Source organism: Eupeodes corollae, chromosome 2 (genome assembly GCF_945859685.1).
Source record: "Eupeodes corollae chromosome 2, idEupCoro1.1, whole genome shotgun sequence".
NCBI classification, from domain to species: Eukaryota; Metazoa; Arthropoda; class Insecta; order Diptera; family Syrphidae; genus Eupeodes; species Eupeodes corollae.
In genome coordinates, this window is record NC_079148.1 from 57,570,509 (window position 1) to 57,591,229 (window position 20,721).

A 20,721-nucleotide genomic window follows, 5' to 3' on the forward strand; every position below is an offset into this window, starting at 1 on the left:
GCGTAAATAAATCCCATCCCATAGAGTATACTACTTCCTTAATGACGCCATCAACGTAGTCGATTCTATTAGAGATCTTAGTATTATGTGTGACAAACACCTGAATTTCCATTCCCATTTTGACCAAATTATTAATAAAAAAAAATGGTCAAAAGAATTTTTCAACCCTTATGTAACTCTGTAACTAAAGCGCTTTACATTTCCCTAGTCCGTCCTCATCTTGAATACGCATGCCAAGTATGATCTCCCTTTTATGCAAACCATTCACTTAGAATTCAATCAAAGACGTTTCGTTAATTTGCCTTACGTGGCCTCCCCTGGGATGATACATCCAACTTGCCGATCGACTAAAACTGATAGGTTTGCAGCCCTTATAAATATATAAGACGCAAAAACGCTGATATATTATTTGCTAACCAATTGTTAATGGGCAATATAGATTCCCCGGCACTCCTGTCCTGAGTGATATTCATCTTAACACCAACCCTCGAAAGTTAAGTTATGATAGCTTGTATTAAGCTAAATAAATAAATAAAGGGTGTCCCAAAATTAACGCCAGATTTGAATTTAATAGAAAACGCCGTTTTTAGTCTTTTTATAGTTATATTTTTATTGACTCGTAAAGTACATGGGATAGGGTTATGTATGGAATAACACATCGGACAAATGGCCTCCACGGCTTTGCATGCACATGCGCACTCTTTTGTTGAAATTTTCCATGACCATTCTGCATAAATGTGGCTGAATTTCGTTGATGCAGCGTTGAATCTCCTCCTTTAATGCACGAGTTGTTGTGGGCTTGTTGACATAGACTTGTGATTTCAAATAATCCCATAAAAAGAAGTCTAATGGTGTTAAATCACACGATCTAGGAGGCCAATTTTGATCACCGAAACGAGAGAGTACACGACCTGGTAATGTCTCATGCAGTAATTGAATTGTTTCACGGGCTGTATGACATGTGGCACCGCATATTGGACAAATCAATATCATCCAATTTTGGCAGAAAGAACTGTGTAATCATGTCGCGATATCGAGCACCAGTAACAGTCACTGCTTGACCAGCATCCTTTTCAAAAAAATATGGCCCAATTATGCATCCAGCCCAAAATCTACACCATACAGTCACGCGTTGTGGATGCATTTGTTTTTCGACAATCACATGTGGGTTCTCCGAACCCCAAATGCGGCAATTTTGGCGATTGACAAAGGCATCAAGATGAAAATGTGCTTCATCGCTTAGGATGATTTTGCTCGAAAAATCAGGGTCCATTTGTTGATGTTCAATAATCCGTTCCATGGTCATTAGGCTTCAATTGTTATGTTAATTGAATTTTGTAAGCATGAAGACACAAATCTTTGGTGAGTATACGCTGTAGAGAGGTTCTTGAAATTTGCAATTCTTGTCCATGACGTCGAATTGAGGTTCCTTGATTGTCAGCAACACTCTCACGCACTGCTTCGACATTCACATTTGAACGGCTTCTTTTTGGATGACCACTGTGTTTGGCGTCTCCAACGGATCCAGTCTCCATGAATTTTTCAATTAATCTCTTCACGTTGACGAAGTTAAAACACTATTCCGACCATATTTTGTATGAAATTTTCGATTTGCAGCCGCCAAGCTTTCACTATTTTTGAAATATTCTTTAATAATGAAGACACGTTGTTCTATCGTGTAACGCTCCATTTTTAATAACCCTATATTGTTAGCTGTCAAATTGCTTTTTTTCAGGGTTGCCAACACTTCACTGCACAAATGGCGGCAAATTCAAATCTTGCGTTAATTTTGGGACACCCTTTAAATGCTCTCGTGACCATTTTAGAAAAACCTAAACATTCGTGTTGTTTTAAAACGATCAAAAAAATCTAAAAACTAATTTTTTGAACGGCACTGTCAATACAAACACCAATCAAATAGTTCATAATACTTTATCCATTAATGCAAAATGAAAATGTTATTCGCATCAAAAAATCATTTTACATTTTTTGAAGAATTTTCGAAATGGAGTTATATTTCCTCCAATTCTCTAAAGAGTTTAGATTGATCTTATCAAACTTATAAATTACGAATCAATAAACTAAACCACTTTCCGACGTACTTGTCCAATAAAACTTGTTTCAAGTTGATTATTGGAAAATTTTACTTCGTTAAAAGCTCCACAATATTATAAATGTTAGAATTCTCTTTAGATTGGTTTTGTATTAGAACATTTATTATTCTTTTCTCTCTTACATTGGTACCTATAAAGCAATCCGTATATAAACAAAGATACAAAGTATTTGAAAACCAAGAATGTATCTGCCAGAATGCACTTTTAATAAAGTATGGATAAAGAATATTCACCAGAAAGCATTTTGATGTAAACTTTGCTTTCGAAGCTCTGTAGTCACGTGTAAACGTGCGTGACTTAGTACAGTGAACGAACCTAATCGCTATTTTTACTTTCATTCGTATTCCAGACTTCTATCGTTTACTACACAAATAAAAATATTACTATTATTAATATTGTTGATTATATTATAAGTAACTTTCATTATTTTTGAGTGTTTTGTCACAATCAAAAAAGAGAAAAATAATTCAGTTCGGTTTTATTGAGTTGGAAAAAACAACCTGTTGCATATAACACTGGGGTTTTTAAATGAAACTTAATTAATTTTACTGAGCTATCTGTTTTGCTTTATAAAAGTATTCATGTATTTTTGAACTCAGGTTCTTCCGGCTAGTCAATATTATGGTGTGTGGTTTTTATATTTACTTAGTTACATAAACTAATTGTTGTTCTTATAAACAAAATATACACACTCGGACTTTTGTGCATATTTAAATGATGTTATCTCGATCTCCAATAGTTGCAGTTGTGTAAAAATAGCAATTATTACAATTATTCTGTATACGGGTTTTGATTAGTGGGCACGATCTCAATGTTGTTTATTGATAGGATTTTGTTTTTGTGAAGCTACTATAAAAAGTGAATACTATAAAATAATAATATACAGTTGAAAAAAAAAAACAATCTTTTAACGTTAAACTTATTTAAAAAAGCTCAGAATCATCCAAGAAATATTTTTAATCATTTCAAGAGCTAAACAAAAGTTTACTGTGAACAGTGTTGAATTAATAAAAATAATATGTGCCATAGTAAAAAATTGTTATGTGATTTTTAAATAACTCTTAATAGAAAAAATATAAAGGTTAAAGTGAATTCAACTTTGACAATTCCAAACAAATACCGTAAGTATAGATATCAACATATTTATTTGTAAACTGTGATTTTTCAAGAGCTTGAGAACTTTTAAAAAAAAAAACGCATACAATTTGCAAAATCTCATCGATTCTTTATTTGAAACGTTAGATTGGTCCATGACATTTACTTTTTAAAGATAATTTCATTTAAATGTTGACCGCGGCTGCGTCTTAGGTGGTCCATTCGGAAAGTCCAATTTTGGGTAACTTTTTCGAGCATTTCGGCCGGAATAGCCCGAATTTCTTCGGAAATGTTGTCTTCCAAAGCTGGAATAGATGCTGGCTTATTTGTGTAGACTTTAGACTTGACGTAGCCCCACAAAAAATAGTCTAAAGGCGTCAAATCGCATGATCTTGGTGGCCAACTTACCGGTCCATTCCTTGAGATGAATTGTTCTCCGAAGTTTTCCCTCAAAATGGCCATAGAATCGCGAGCTGTGTGGCATGTAGCGCCATCTTGTTGAAACCACATGTCAACCAAGTTCAGTTCTTCCATTTTTGGCAACAAAAAGTTTGTTAGCATTGAACGATAGGGTTCGCCATTCACCGTAACGTTGCGTCCAACAGCATCTTTGAAAAAATACGGTCCAATGATTCCACCAGCGTACAAACCACACCAAACAGTGCATTTTTCGGGATGCATGGGCAGTTCTTGAACGGCTTCTGGTTGCTCTTCACTCCAAATGCGGCAATTTTGCTTATTTACGTAGCCATTCAACCAGAAATGAGCCTCATCGCTGAACAAAATTTGTCGATAAAAAAGCGGATTTCGAACATTTCGAACCGAACACTGATTTTGGTAATAAAATTCAATGATTTGCAAGCGTTGCTCGTTAGTAAGTCCATTCATGATGAAATGTCAAAGCATACTGAGCATCTTTCTCTTTGACACCATGTCTGAAATCCCGCGTGATTTGTCAAATACTAATGCATGAAAATCCTAACCTTAACAAAGTGAAAAAAGGTAAAATTATAATGGAAATAACACCAACTTTTATAAAGGGAGATTTTTTAAAAGCTAAAGGAAAGTTTTTCTAAAATTCAAAAAAAAGCATGAAATTTTTATTTTAATCGATATTACGGTCCATATAATTTAAAGTTTAAGGATTATTTCTTGCAAATATTGACCTTGATTGCGCCTCAATAAATGGCTAGCTGGTTGCGAGAATAAAAAGAAGTTGTTTTGTTTTTCTTGTTTGCTTTTTTCTAATATCTGTTCCCCCTGGAGTTTTTTCGGGTGTGGAAAAACTTAACACCCTAACTACACTTCAAAGAAAACACAAGCTAAGTGCCTCCCATTTGCAATGTGTAATTCAACTAGCTACCTTTGGTCAGACTATGATAGATGAAGCTTTCAGTTCTCCGTTAAAAGATACTTATACGAAACATAACATTCTGGTGAAAAAAAATCGTGAGGTGTTGAAACGTCTAATAGATGTAACATGCTTTCTTGCAAACCAGGAGTTGTCATTTAGAGGCCACAATGAATCAAGTTCATCTTTAAACCGAGACAACTATATTAAACTATTTAATTTACTAAAAATATATGATCCAATTCTATCTCAACACCTTGAAACACAAACAGTTTTTAAAGGAACCTCAATGGCTATCCAAAATGATTAATTCAAAGCTGTTGCTGACCTTTTACGCGATCAAATTTCCGATAGAGTTAAACAGTCAGAGTTAGTTGCAATTATGTTTGATGAGACTTCTGACATTCAATTAAAGTCACAATTATCCATTGTTTTCCGATATTACTTAAATAAAAAAATTCAAGAAACATTTGTTGGATTTATCGATGTAAGTTCAGGGCGGACTGCAGAGGATTTATTTAAAATAGTCAAGACTCTCTTGAAAAAATATGAAATTCAAGATAAACTTGTTGCACAGACTTACGACGGAGCTTCCGTTATGAGTGGTCATTTGAATGGACTTCAAGTGAAGGTGAAGACTATTTGTCCGAAAGCAACATTTGTTCATTGTTACGCCCACGTTTTAAATTTAGTTCTGTCTCAAGGAGTATGTAATATAAGAGAGTGTAGGATATTTTTTAGCACTGTGAATTTCATCGCAACGTTTGCATCACATTCAAGCAAAAGAACGTATGCTTTAAAAGAAGTGTTAAAAAAAAATTCCAGGGTTAGCCACAACAAGATGGAGCTTTAGTTCTCGACTTGTAAATATAGTCCACTCCTTCAAAGAAAACGTTCAACAATATTTTGAAGGCATCCAAGATAATGTGACAAATATATGGGACAGTAATGATCGAATGGCTGCAACGGGTTATTCTAAATTTTTAAAAACCTTTGATACAATCTTTCTGTTGAATGTGTTTTCAAAACATTTTGCACATTCAGATGTACTGTTTAATACCTTACAAAACCCAAACATAGACATTGTGTTTTGTACGAACCAAATTCAGAAAATGAAACAATTTTTTGAAGTGCAAGGGAACGAAGGGTACGAAGATATTTGCCAAGCAACGTTGCTCACTGTCCCATTAGAAGAAAAAAGAAAATCAAGAAATGATAACATGCTCTCGAGTAAAATAAAATATACAAAATTGTTTTTTGAAATAATAGCTAACTTACTCATGAAAATATTAGAAAGATTTTCATCATTGGAAAATCTGAAGTATTTTTATTTACTTAATGGAAATAAATTAAGTAATTATTCCAACAGAACTAATTTTCCGGAACCATTAATCAGCAATTTAATAGAAAACTATCCAGATATATTTGAGTTCACGGTATTAAAAAACGAATTAACTGTGTTTTATGAAAATATTCAATGTGTACACTTGTACAGCCAATGACCACCTCAGCTGGATCATCAAAGATGATAACCCCACTAGATGTCTTGCTCTGGATAGAAGAAAATGTAGCTCACAGTTTTGAGCAAGTTTACAAGCTTTCAAAAATGATCTGCACCATACCAGCTTCAACAGCTTCTGTGGAGCGTTCCTTTTCAGCTTTGAAAAGAATAAAAATGTATCTTCGAAATACGCAAGGGCAAGAACGTTTAGTAAATTTAGCACATATCTCTATTGAGAAAGACAGAAAGAAAACGTTAATTTTTATAAAAAAAGTCATAGACAATTTATAAAAGTTGAAAGAAGAATTGATTTTATTTACCGCTGAGCAAATTTTTATTTTTTTTTTAAATGTAAGATATTTTATTTCATACGGAGTTTATTTTTTTGTTATTATCTTTTGTTTGTGTGGCTCGTTATTATTTTATTTATTTATTTAAGGATTTATTGAACTATCGTTTTGAATAAAATTAATTATTATTCTTGAAAAAGTATTTTGATTTTCTAGAAGACCAGTAGCTAACCCTAAAATTATGACCAGGAATCTCCACTGCATCAATGGTCCATCCGCTTAGTCCAATTTAGGCATACTCTTTCCAACATTTCGGCCTGTATCTCACGAATAAATGCTTCAATGTTGTCTTCCAATGCGTCAATTGAAGTGGCTTGTCTTTCATGAGCTTTAATATAGCCCCACAAAAAATAGTCTAAAGGCGTTAAATCGCAAGATCTAGGCAGCCAATTGACCGGTCCCGAACGTGAAATAAAATGTTCACCGAACTCTCAATAATTCCATTGTTGAAACCACATGTCATGCAAGTCAAACTCTTGCATTTTGGGCAAAACAAAAATTGGATATTATCTCACAGTAGCGCTCACCATACACAGTTACATTACGATTCGCATCATCTTTAAAGAAGTACGGTCCAATGATGCCACCAGCACATAAACCGCACCAATCTTTCATTTTTCCAGATGCATTGGTAGTTCTTGAAATGTTTCTGGCTGATATTCACTTCAAAATTGACAATTCTGCTTATTTACGTACCCATTGAGCCAAAAATGAGCTTCATCGCTGAACACAAGAAGCGCGCGATGAACTTTCTTAACAGAGCACGCATTTTGATAATAAAATTTAATAATTTGCAAGCGTTTTTCGTTTGTAAGACGATTTATGGTTATATTATGGACCAAACTGAAGATGTTTGACGGTGAAACAAAACACGAAACGTGCGTCAGCTGTTTAAACCAGTGTTTCCAAAAAGATAATAGCTACAAAATCAACCTTTATTATATAAGACTATTATTTTAACAAAAGGGTATAAGCACCAAGACTTACAGCGTATTAACAGTGACCGTCATGCCAGAGGTCTTGGGTTCAATCACTGTTTGGACCACCTTAGGTTTTCACCGGTGCTGCCTCTTGCGAGGAATTAACGAATCTTACTAACGTAATTCCTAGTTTCGTGTCATGAAAAGCGGATACAAACTGTAAGTCCCCCCAATCCTTGTCATTGCTCGCACATTGGAATGGTTGATAGTTGTAAGTCATTAGTCCCTGGTTCTCTAAGAGCTGTTGTGCCACTAAAGCATTTAAAGTGGATGCGAGGTTTTGTGTATGCAAAGTTTTTTTTTGAAAAACACACAAACAAAAACAGGTAGATGCACCTTATACTTCTCCTTACTTTCCTTTTTTTACGGTTCTCAAAAAACCAAAAAAAATATAAACTATTTTTCGCAATGAAAATTAAATATCTCGAGTGCAAAATATGTACAAATATACAAACTGAAGTTACCAGCTTAGGGAGCGTTCAAGTTTTACGTAAGGCAATTTTTGAAGATTTTTGACCCCGCTATGACTATGTATGTCGGCCCGTTGTACCCAACAGCTTCTTCCTTATCGAAATTGTTAGGTTCCACGTTGACGCCGGCACGCGTATACAGAAGGAATAAGTTTGTGCCGCTATGCCACGACCCAGTCATGGTCAGGTAAAAGTATTCTGTATTCCATATGCATTCAAAGAGGACTCTGACTTTTCACTGCTTTTAAACACGAGCCTTTTTGTCTTGTGAGAGAACGAATACTTGCTGCGGTGCCAAAAGATTCCAATGACCTGATTGTAGCAGAGCAAAATTCCCCTTCCTCATGCTTTTTGTTCATCTCAGTCTGTGGTCTTGCTAACTTTACGGGTACTGTACGTACGTGCCTTCTTCCGTTTTGAGTGGTTGAAACGCGTGGGAGTAAATAAAGATATGTGCTGCTTCGAGAAATTTGGAAATCCCATTACCTACAGCCTCTCATGCAGATCGGATAGAGTGAGACAACTCCTAATCATCTCTGTTCGGCGGCGTTTTTTCAGCAGCGCTGCCATTAATATGTTATATAAACTCTTTATCTCTTTTATCTCTTTTGCTTTAGTTTTTCTTTAGCCGTTTTCCAAATTGCGTTGGAATTTTTTTGACACAGTTGCGCTGCAAGTCAGCATGAGAGCCTTTATAGGCCAAGAACAGCTGATGATACAAATCTCCCTCTTTTGAGGACATTACAGTATGAACTCACTTTAATAATATAGCAATGTGCTTCTGCATAAACACTAACGAATGCTGACAACGAGAACAACAATAAATGACGTACAAAACAATCTAGGGATTTCCCGCGAAATATAATATATAAAGGGTTTGCCAACTTGCGAGAACAAATCAAAAATGAAGACCAGACTAATACAATCAACGGATTCCCCATAAAAAAAAACCTTTTGGCGTTTTAATTCCCTAATTTTGTAAATAAAACAAAAAACTATGTTACGTAACGTGTTGTAAGAAAGACCCCCTTCAACCCTGTAACGCATCACAACGTTTTACGAGACCCCTCCCTCAAAATTGCGCTACGAATTACTTGAACGCTCCCTCAAAGTAAAAGTGAAAATGACAAGACATTTGCTTTTGAAGGATGCACGTGACTAAGAAGTTTACTATACTTTTTTCTTCAGTTGTCTAATTTAGTAGAAGAGTGAAGATAAATGTTTAAGCTCTGCACACCTTTGACCACAGCACAACTCTGAATTATTGCGCTTGATTAACTTTTAAGTTTAGACAAATGTAACCGTTTTTTAACTTCTCATACGAAATAATTGTAATTGGTCATATTTATCGAATCGAAAATTTTGGTATTTTACGAAGTTTCATATTTTCTATAGAATATAAATCAATAGTTTTTAAAGAGATATATTTTCGTCGAACTTATCTCAAAACTTCAAATTATTTTCGACAACATTTAAGCGTGAAAAATTTTAAGAAATTAAGTGATTGTTTCCTTTAACAAAGCAATTAATTTTACAAGTTGCGACGTTGTACAGAATTAATATAGACTTTAAAAAAAAATTAACAAATTGAAAAAAAAATTGTCTCTTAAATTGTTTTGACAGTTTTTTTTTTATAAAAATTTCGAGTCCACTATCTTGAAAACAAAGAAAAATATTTACTTCATTATTTTTTTTTTTTCAAAATAAAGTGAAAAAATCCAATTTATTTTAAATTAAAATCTAAAACAAAAATTGGTAAAACTTGATTTTAGCCTTAAATATCTTGAGAACAAGAAAATAGTATTGGAATTCAAACTTATTTAATTTTCTTCTTAAACTTGTTAGCATGCAGTTTGCCAAACAAGTTTTGAATCTGAAAATTCTAAGATCGCAGTTTGACTGATAAGCGTTTGTATATCCAATCATTTAGTTTATACACGTCCCAAAAATTTGGGACAAAAAACAATTTTTGTGTTTTTTTTTTTAAATTTACAATCGTTTGTACATTTTTTATACATATGTATATGATGGTTCATTAGTTAAAAAAAATTATCCCTTGTATTTTAAATTAATTTTTGAATATTTTATGACATGTAGTTGGCAAACCAACTATGAAACCTGAAAATTATAAAAATGCAATTCGACTGATACCTAATCGTTTGCACAAGTTTATACACCCAAACATTTAGTTTATAGTTCCACAAATATTTTTTACAAAAATTAAAATTATGTACAAAAACTAGCTGACCCGACACACGTCGTTTTGTCATATAAATAATTTCTAGAGAATATTTTGCTAGAAATAAATAACTTATTGTAAGTGTGTAAGGATGTGGTTGTAAGTAGGAGAGATATACACTGCCAATCACTAGGATGAGGCCACATATTTTTCAACCGATTTTCGGTTCGATACCTGTTGGAATTTGTTTAACCCGGAAAATTTTACTACATGAGAGTAGGTACATATTTTCTTAAAACAAAGTGATACAATTATAGGGTTAATTAGAAAAGACGGTTGGAATTTCCCTACATTAATGAATGAGCTACCTAAAAAGGATATAAAAAAGTGAGTCACTAGGATGAGGCCATTGCGAATATTTCGTTGTAGAAGTTCAGATCAGCAATTTTTTTTTTCAAAATTTGGGTTACAATATTTAAGAACGTTTTACAAATAACTATTTTTATTAAATTTCAACTACAATTGGGTTCCGGAAAGACGTTGACAGTAGCAGAAATAGGACAAATCGATGGTTTCAAGGAAATGGGACTCTCAAGCCGAGAAATAGCAAGGAAGCTGAACAGAAGTAAGACAGTTGTAAACAACTATCTTGCTGATCCTCAAAACTATGGAAAAAACCAAAAAGGACGCACAGCCCAAGCAACAACATCCCGAGAAAGCGGTTAATTTTACGTATTGCTTCAAATTCTACTCAATCAGCTACTAAAATAAGGTCCAAAAGCGAAGTATCAGCCAGTATTTCGACAGTCCGAAGGATAATAAGAAAAGATGGTACTATCCAGAAAAGAGAAATCAAAAAGAAACCTGTTCTCAAGCAAGTACACAAGGAGCTGCGAATGAACTTTGCAGCAGAACATGTCTCTTGGAGCAGTCAATGGAAACGCGTCGTCTTTTCGGATGAAAAAAAGTTGAGCCTTGACGGCCCCGATGGTTACAACTTTTATTTCCATGATTTAAGAAAAGAGGAACTAATTTTGATAAGACATCACAGCCGTACATCAGGTGTTATGGTGTGGGGAGCTATCACCTACTATGGCAAAATCGAATTGGAGTTTCTTTCTCTTACAATGAACGGAAACAGCTACAAATACTTGTTGGAACGCTCATTTCCGAAGATGAAAAATATTTTTGGACCTCTGCCTTGGATTTTCCAACAAGACAATGCCCCCATCCACACTTCCAGGGTTGTCAAAAGCTGGATTTTATCAGAAAACGTAGAGCTTTTGCCATTGCCACCCTATTCACCGGACTTGAACATAATCGAAAACGTATGGGCATGGCTATCTCGAAAAGTTTATGAAGGCGGTAGACAATTTGAAGACAAGGACTCCTTAATTGAAGCTATCCGTGATGCCTGGGACGAGATTTCACTTGACTATTTAAAAAAACTTTATGATTCCATTCCAAACCGTCTAATAGAGGTCATATCGAAAAATGGGGGGCATACTCATTATTAATTGAGAAAAACTTAATAAATAAATGTTTGAAAACCAAAAACTGTAAACATTTCTTTCATTTTTTTGATATTTTATAAGATTTTTCATGTAGCCTCATCCAAGTGACGCACTTTTTCATACTGTTTTTAAGTAGCTCTTGAATTAATGTAGGGAAATTCCAACTGTTTTTTCTATTTAACCCCTTAATTTTATTACTTTTTTTAAAGAAAATATCTACCTACTCAAATGTAGTAAATTTTTATTGGTACGAAATTTCCAGCAGGTATAAAGAACGAAAATCGGTTGAAAAATATGTGGCCTCATCCTAGTGATTGGCAGTGTAGAACACTGTAAACGGTAACAAATCACCAAGCAATTTTTTTTAATTTATTAAAATTAAATCATTAAAATTATAAACATATCGTTACTTATGACAATACTACAAAAAAACAATGTCAATCTCTTAATGCAACAGATGATTATGATCCCATCATTCGTCAATACAGACAAACTGGATGGTTTGCCCACTCGAGAGTACGCCACGTATAGTTGTCCATGTGAAGAACATGAAGAACTGAAATCTAAGCCAGAGACATCGTTTGGCCTTGGAACTTATTGATAGTCATTGCAAATGCCAATCCAATTGGAAATTAAAGTCTTTTGAATTGAATTGGCACATCTGTGGGTATAACAGGGAATCACGGTAGCAATATATTTTCTCCTCGGAATTTTACTTGGCTTCGATAACATTTTTTATCAATATTTTAATTGCTAATCGCGTGCCGTTGCACAACCGTGGTGGGTTGAAATTATGAAACACAACCGGAGATCCAACCTTTAGTTGTAAATTATGCGGTCGCATGCCTGGTAAATCCAATAAGTTCAAAAGCTCATCAGTTGGATAATTTTCATCTTCGCTAGCATAACAAACTGTATCAATAGATTTCTATGACACCAAGTCTCCTGCTAAGAGGGTTGTATCTTGAGATTCAATTCGTTCACAATCACATTTTTTGCTGCTAAAATGTCTCTTTCTACCAGTCACTCATGATTTTTATATTGTCTGTTTACATCTTTTCAATGAGAACATCTATTGAATCAATAATCGTGCAGAAATCGATCAGTAATTTTATGCACCCAATTTGATCTGTAGTAACTCTTCCGTCATCTGTACCTAACAGCTGTTTTGAGAATGTTTCAGTGTATGGATCTTGAAGCATTTGAACACTTTTAGTTATACTTTTTGAACAATACGCAGTGGCTATGATTTTTAGCACGCGTTGATCTCATCAGCGTACGTTGAACGCTGAATAATGGGAAGTGTTTGTCTTAAATCACCTGAAAAGAGTAACAGACTGCCGCCAAATAGTCTGTCGTTGTTTTTTATATCTTTTAATGTCCTGTTCAACGTATCAAGCGGATGTTTGTGGGCCATAGTGCATTCATCCCAGATGATAATTTTACACTGTTTCAGCGCTGTGACCATGGAAGATTGTTTTTTTATATTGCACATCGCGTCTGGGTTATTTTGAATATTATTGGTAGTTTAAATACTGAATGAGCTGATCTGCTTCCATCCTATAAAGTTGCCGCAATGCCAGAAGATGCAACAGCCTATGCGATACCATTACTTGACCGTATTTCAGCAAGAATTAATGAAATATGGAATGTTTTGCTAGTTCCACCTGGTTTATCATGTGAGCATGATGTGGCCATAAATGGTTCTTTGTTCTTCATTCATTAGTGGACATTGCAACCAACAATCGCTGCCATTTCTACAGTATGTATTGTAGCTCACGTTTCAATTCAATTTCTATTAAATCAGATGCATTTCGATTTGGTGAATGCATACCGAAATGACTGAGTGGTAATTTGGCAATGATAATGCAAAGATCCTCAATAGCAATCAATGCTTCATTGTACATAGCGTGTACAATGTTGATGCAATTAAGCCATAGCACTTAGGAATATAAACAATGGATAAAAACATATTTATTAAAATTTCATTGAAATTGGTTAAGCCGTTTCGGAGGAGTATGGCAACTAATACTGTCACAAGAGAATTTTATATATTAGATGTTCATATTTTTTTTCTTTTTTTCAAAACACGGATTTGTGTGTACATCTTTTAAAATCATTGTGTACTTAATAAATTATGGTAATAATAATCTCTCTTCTATTTTTAATAATTGCTTCAAAATTTTGGAAAAAGTAAAATTGGTCAGCTACCTGACTGATTCATCTGACAAACATTCTGAAAATGTATTTTGACTAATAATTGGATTAATTACATGCTAACATTAACTTCGGTGTTTTTTTTTAAATTCCAATTCACAGTTTGTTCTTATAAAAAAATATAAACAGAAAAGAAATAAAACAATTATAATTTTATTCATTTATTAAATGTTAATTTAATGACAACTGTTCTGTTCCTAAAAAATAATTATTCTAAAGAGCACCAATTAAAAACTTTAAGTAATGTGGATCTCATTCCAGCCTCTTTTTTTCTTTTAAGATACTAAGAAATTGCAAACTTGGCTTTACAACTTATAACATTCTTAAAAAAATATCCAACGGACACATATTTGTAATTAATTTTGGTTCAAGCTGGCACATGGTAGAAGACTGTGAGATTTGACTTATAGAATGCTTTATATTTGAAAACTTATTTTTTAAATGCCCGCTTGATAGTTCCCATCAGCGATAGAGTTTCCATAAATATGGTTTTCTTACTGGAGTCATTGCCAAAATGTAACCTGCATGCCTCATCAACTTGAATCTCGACTGGCACTTCCAGCTTCTTTTTTTGTATTCAATAGAAATGCCTGAAATGTCGAAATAACGTCAAGAGTTCCATTTATAAGTCTTGAACTCTCTATAAAATGTTCCCTTAATTTCGAGAGGAACAAATAAATTAAAATGTACTAAGGCTGAAAAAGGGTGAATTGCAGTTTCTGTTGTAAATTACTTACTGAATCACATCTAATGGATTAGGAAAAAAACGATCAAGGTTTAACACATACACATTCTTCCGATCGGAGGAATAATATTTCGGCAGTGTTTTTGTATTGGAGGAAATTGGGAAACACACACCGTCAAGCTCGGCATAAGAAATTATTTGCATTGTTGCGACTAATTGGTTTTATCAGAAATTGTTTCGGAGATTTCTCCGATTTGTACATCCGAACATTTATGATGATCGGAAATTCCTCTTCGATTGGTTGCTTAGAAGTTGATAACAGTATTGTTAAAAAATTGTCACGTTTTTTATGAAGAAATTTGCGTTTTCGGGCTATCTAGGCAAACATAATTTCGACTGAAAAATCAAGGTTTATAGATGTGCCGAGAAAAGAAGTTGAAAACAGCAAGAAGAAATTATTTTTTGGCACTCTATTTAATAAGTCCCGAAAAAATATATTTGTAGAAAATACAATTATTTAAAATATTTTAATTTTTTTTAAATGTTCTTCTAAGACTTGTGCGTTCTCATAACATTTTTTTAGTATTCGTAAGAACGTTTAAAATGTTATGAAAATCGGACATGTACATTCAAATTTTCTTATAGTTATACTCAATTGAAAACTTTCTACTTCATTTCCCACACAAAATTAAGTCTTTTTCCTCTTCAGGATGCAAATTAATACTTTCAATAAATTGTATTCCTTACAATGTGTATTTTTTGACAAAACAAACAAACAAAAGATTGTAATCCCGTTAATTTTTATAACCTAAATGTGGACTTTCCTAAAATTGATCTAACTTTGATATTTAATAAAAAGCGCATATTTCTAAGAGCGATTAATGATTGATTATTTCATTATAAAGGGAAAGGTATTGACACAGGAAAACATTGTTTACCATTTTCTTTTTCATCAAACATCAAAATTATGTACATATGTACTATATCCTTGATACCTTTACGACTCCGGCCACCACGGCTACGGTTGAAGCACCATTTTCTTTTTCATCAAAATTATGTACATATGTGCTGTATCCTTGATACCTGTACGACTTCGGCCTTGAAAGTCTTGAATCGATTATCGATTGTTGATTATTAACAAAGGCGTTATCTTAACATCAGCCCCATAGAAAAAAGTCTAAAGGTGGACGAACACAAGAATTTGGTGGCTAATTGTGTTCACTCTCAAGAAATTACAGGGCCACGAAACTTTTTTTGCAAAATTTAGAATAGTTTGAGTTCTTGTTTTAACTAAACTTCAAAAACCTTTAGACCTGAATCTTTATAAAAAGTACAGTGTAATGTCGACGAAGAAAATTCGACAAAACCTATGTTTTAGCTAACACTACGATTTCTAGCATCAATACTAAACGATGCTTACGGTTTCGATTCTTACACAACTAACTTATAAATTTTTTCACTAACTTCACTACTACTTGCCGAAAAGCTGTTTCACGGCTACCTGTAGTTTTAACAATGCCAATGTGTTTTCAAAGTGTGTATCGTTACATTTAAAGTAATGACGTAGTTAAAATACGTACTTATCAAATGTCAAAGGATGATAGCTTTAAAAGTAACAGCTGCCCAAAAAGCGGCCTACCCAAAATCAAACCTCTCGTTCTCATTGAAAGACTCTTTATTTGCATAGATTTATTAAAATAAATATACATAGTAAAAACTAGAATTCCTTATGGCTTTTACCTATTCACAAAAAAAAAAACTTCGAGTCCATGATCCACGTACATCCTTTTCTCATCCTGTCCCCATCTATTCAACAAATAAAAATGTTTCTCTCTTGCAAAAAATTCCAAACCCCCTTTATTTTTATATCACAAATAATAATTGTTTTTGACACCTACACCTTCGTCCTGACGGAAGTTCAAGTATTTTTCTTTAATGTCCAGCACGTGTGTTGATCCTTTGAAACCACAAAATGGGAATACCTTTGTACCTACGTATATGTATAACTATCAGATTTATACAAGCTAAAAAAGAAAGAACGTTTAGCTGAAAAATTGGATTTGACACTTTTCTACAGGTTGCACACTTCTATCTACCGTATTATTTTCCAACCTTTAACCTACATTTTCAGCAGTTTTGTACCGAAATCTACACATTTAGACCAAACCACCCTAATTGTGACGTCGTCGTCGCTGGCCGGTCGCTGTTATGTACTTCTTTGTATAAAGCTATTGTAACAGTATGTATACAATTCTGCCAACGCAACTTACCTTTGGAAAACAGTTTTAAAACTCACGTGGAAAACGTGCGTGACTTTTTCATGCATCTCTCCAAGTTCTTCATATAATGTATATATGTACGTTTTGAGTGTTTGTAACATTTTCCTTGCCGGTCGATCTCGGTGGTGGTAGATACTTTTGCAAGAGCAAGGTTAATGTTCAATAGTAATTGATACATCGTACCAAATGGTCGTTTATAAAATTGTCTCACAATAAAAGTAAATATTATTGTTTGTCTAGTTATTGAAGAAAAAAATACCTACAAAAGTGCAAAATTAAATTTTGGATTGTAACATATTTTTTAAATTTTAGTGTTGTTGTTATTACTAAGCAATTTTGAGTGAGTTATAGCTTATATTTCGAAGATTATATAAAGTGAGTGAATTTTTATATGTACTTATATAAGTTACCTATGAATTCTACGATGCAAAAAAATTAGACAATTTACTTTAATAATTTAAGAAGATTTATGAAGTTTTGTAATTTTTGTACAGCGTTCCAAAATTATTTCAATTAACCAATATTATAGCATGGAAACCTTAAAACTTTGAGAACTTAAATAGCCCACTTTTGTGTGTGTTGGAAATGCTTGATTGTACAAAATTTTGGAAGATTTTCAATGAAAGTATGTTTTTAATTTGGAATATTCCGGTATCTCCTACCAAGACGAAAGACAACAATCACTATTGCACTTTAATTTGTATAAACAAAAACGGATCAAACTGGAATAATGTTACAGTATTTTTAAAGAAATGTTTGCAAAATATTCATTTGTGAACAAAATTTAAGTTAATTAAATGCTTTTGGATGATTAGTTCAGTGAAAAATAAGTCAAGCTCGAAATAAGCTTACTATTGCTTACTTAAAATGGTGCAACAAGTCTCATTAAATCTCGTATCTGTGTTGAAAGATACGAATTCTAAAAGGTCACGAAAAAAGCTTTATTATAAATGGGATCGGATGTTCTTGATAGTATTTTTGCATTAAATTTGCAATACTTGAATTACTATCCTTGACATTTCGTTGATATGATTTTTAATACAAAATTTTGAATTAATTAAACTAACTCGTTTGAGTACACATTTAAAACTAACTAAAAAAACCTCAAAGTGCATAAATGAAAAAAGCATTGAATTCACCTCCCACACTAGTAACGACGATTTTGTATATAATGATAACTAAATGTTTCTTTGTTTTATGTTTTATGTTTTATCATTTTGTTTTAAATATAAATTTAAGTGCCTTTGTGCACTCAATCATGCTCACTATAACAGCCTTATCTGCTGTTTTTATTAAAACTTTAAACCGGAACACTTATCTGGGTTCTACTGTAGGTACATTCGTTATGTTCTATATTTTACTTTCACTAGAAATGAGACTGAAATAGGTTGACAATACAAATTGGAATCAGGTATTTAAATTTTTTTCGAAGTTAAAATGCAGTGAATGTTCGTGTCTTTTATTTCGATTTTTGCAATTTTTAAGTGATCTGAATTCGACTGAATGATTGAATATGTTTTAAACATATTCAGGGAAATTAAGAGAGTATTTAAATGTGTTCTTAGCTAGACAAATGTCTTTCGTCCCTATAACACTTCGAGTTTAATAATGTCATCTCTTAGACTGGGTTTCACCCAATTGCAATATCAGATTCCTTTTCAACCAATCTTTAAAAGTTGCCTTTCGCCAAGTAGTGTGAATATGCAGCTAGTTGAAATCAACACAGAGCCATTGCAAAGAAAAAAAAGACAATATTTTTAGTTAATTTTATTGGAAAGCAAAAAGCAATTAAAATCATTGGACATTATACAAATTATGACAATCTCAAAATTTACTTATTGACTGATGTGATATATGTCAGCCTTTTAAGTTTTACTCGAAGTGATTTCTAAAATTATTCGAATTTATGAAATCGATCCGAAGAATGATTACAAAATTGTGTATACTTGGATTTTTTTGTTTTAATTCATATTTATTACTCAAATCTTAAACCTATCTTAAAGCTAGACAAACGTTCATAAAACTAGCCTAAATAACCATAACTTACAACTAACTTAATGGTCCCATACGGACACTCTAAGTTCAACAATAATACTTAATACTAATGCCTTTCGGCCCAAGATCTATTTTGACTTCAATTTAATTTTATTTATTTTTGTATTCATTAGAAAATTTAAAAAAACTAATATCAGTATCCTTTTTATATTTAATTAAAAACTACTTACAATTAGGTCCTTAAATAAAACTTAAAGCTAACTTAAACTACCTATTCTACCTATAAACTACTTAAAACTAGAACAACCACAGCAGCAAATCTAACTATCTAACGTTTTTTGTTTTTCATATTTTGTTGTCTTTTTATTTTTGTATTTTGTTTTTATTCCATGTTATTTTTTTTTTGTATTTTTTTTGTCTATTTTTTTTTGTATTTTTTGTGTGCCACCATGCCTATTCTACTTAAAACTAAACCCTAAAACTATAAAACAAGTATGTAAGCCGGCCAAGGCTTAAAACCCCATCCCGACTACCCAATATCAAGTGCCGATTGAAGCCACTAAAACTGGCTCTCCTGCTTCACCCTTCACTGTTCGGACACAGCCCTACTGAACCGAAGGAGCTCTGCTCCGCCTTGTGCCATGACGTCCCGATTGTACAGGAGTCGCCAATCCACAGTTGGTTGTCTGACGTGGTAGATTAATGGAACTGCCAATCTATCCTATATCATACCGCATATATCTAAAAAGAGGAATGCCTCTGGTGGAATTAGGCCCCGAAAATTACTTGTTGGTCGAAGTCATAGCTCTTGCAATGTGACCTCGAACGAGTTTTATCACTCAACCTTTCAACCTTTCGGGCCGTTCTGTACGCAATAAGATCGTCGGCGTATGCAATTGCCTTCTTAAGATTACCTATCAGATCGCTGTTGTAAATGCTGAAGAGAATTGACAGTTAACTGTTGAAGACCATTTTTGTGGTAGAAGTTACATTGCCACTTTTGACAACAAACTTTCTACCGTTAAGCATATCATAAAGTATATACAACAATGGCTTGCTTATGCCAAGCCTGCTCAGTTTTAGGTAAAGACCCTCTAACCATATGGTGTCAAAGGCCTTTTCCAAATCAACCAGAACAGCACCTGTGCATTGTTGTTTTGATTTATTCCATTGGATATCAGAAACGAGTTTAGACGCAGCATGAATTGTGTCATGACCCGCCTTGAACCCAAACTGTGTATCCGGAATTATTTTGTTGTCCGCAGCCCACTTAGTCAGAGCCCTATTAATGATCTTTTCGAAAACTTTGCTGATGCTCGGAAGAAGACTTATCGACCGAAGATTTGACGGGTTGGAGTTGTCCTTTCCCTTTTTCGGGAGAGGATGAACCACAGCAGTCTTCCAATGCACTGGATAATATGCATTATTCAGTGCATTGTTGAAGGGTGTGGTGTAAATATCAATTGCTTCCATCGGTAAATGTCTTAGTACAACGTTGGATATACCATCGACACCTGCTGACTTTTTATTTTATATATAATTGAAGATGAGCTGAAGCTGAACCTTCGTCACTAACAAGGGACTTGCTCCCGTTTGGTCGGCGATAGTGGCATTTGCCAAGGAATCGTCATTGAACCGCATGAAACCGCGGTTCTCAGATCGCCATTGAGCCATATCATTTCGAAGGTAAAAGTGATTAAGTAGGGCTCTGTTTTCCAGGTCGTCGTTGGGGCGAATGCTAACATTCACCTTGTACACTTGCTGGAAAGCAGCTCCCACCGCCTCCACTTTTTCTTCGGATCTTCTCAGCAGTTCTTTGGAGTTTAAGACACGGAAGGTCATTATCGTCTTTTTTCCTGAATATCTTGTTGATTTTGGGAACATACTAGGGTCACTCGAATTAACTGACCGGATCTTGCGGTCCCTGTAGTTCTCCTTAATCAACAGATTGACATTTTTTATTGACGACTTCAGTGTCCTAACCTCCAAGT

The 20,721-nt window shown here is 33.7% G+C and overlaps 1 protein-coding gene across 1 annotated transcript in view; it reads left to right on the plus strand.

Moving 5' to 3' along the window:
- Positions 1 to 2,464: 2,464 nt before the first annotated feature.
- The window catches only part of LOC129944310 (period circadian protein), a 37,576-nt gene continuing 19,319 nt past the window's right edge, over positions 2,465 to 20,721 (plus strand). Inside the window, exon 1 of the mRNA XM_056053655.1 lies at positions 2,465 to 3,235. The gene's annotated coding sequence lies outside the window, so the exon portion shown is untranslated. The remainder of the gene's footprint in view (positions 3,236 to 20,721) is intronic.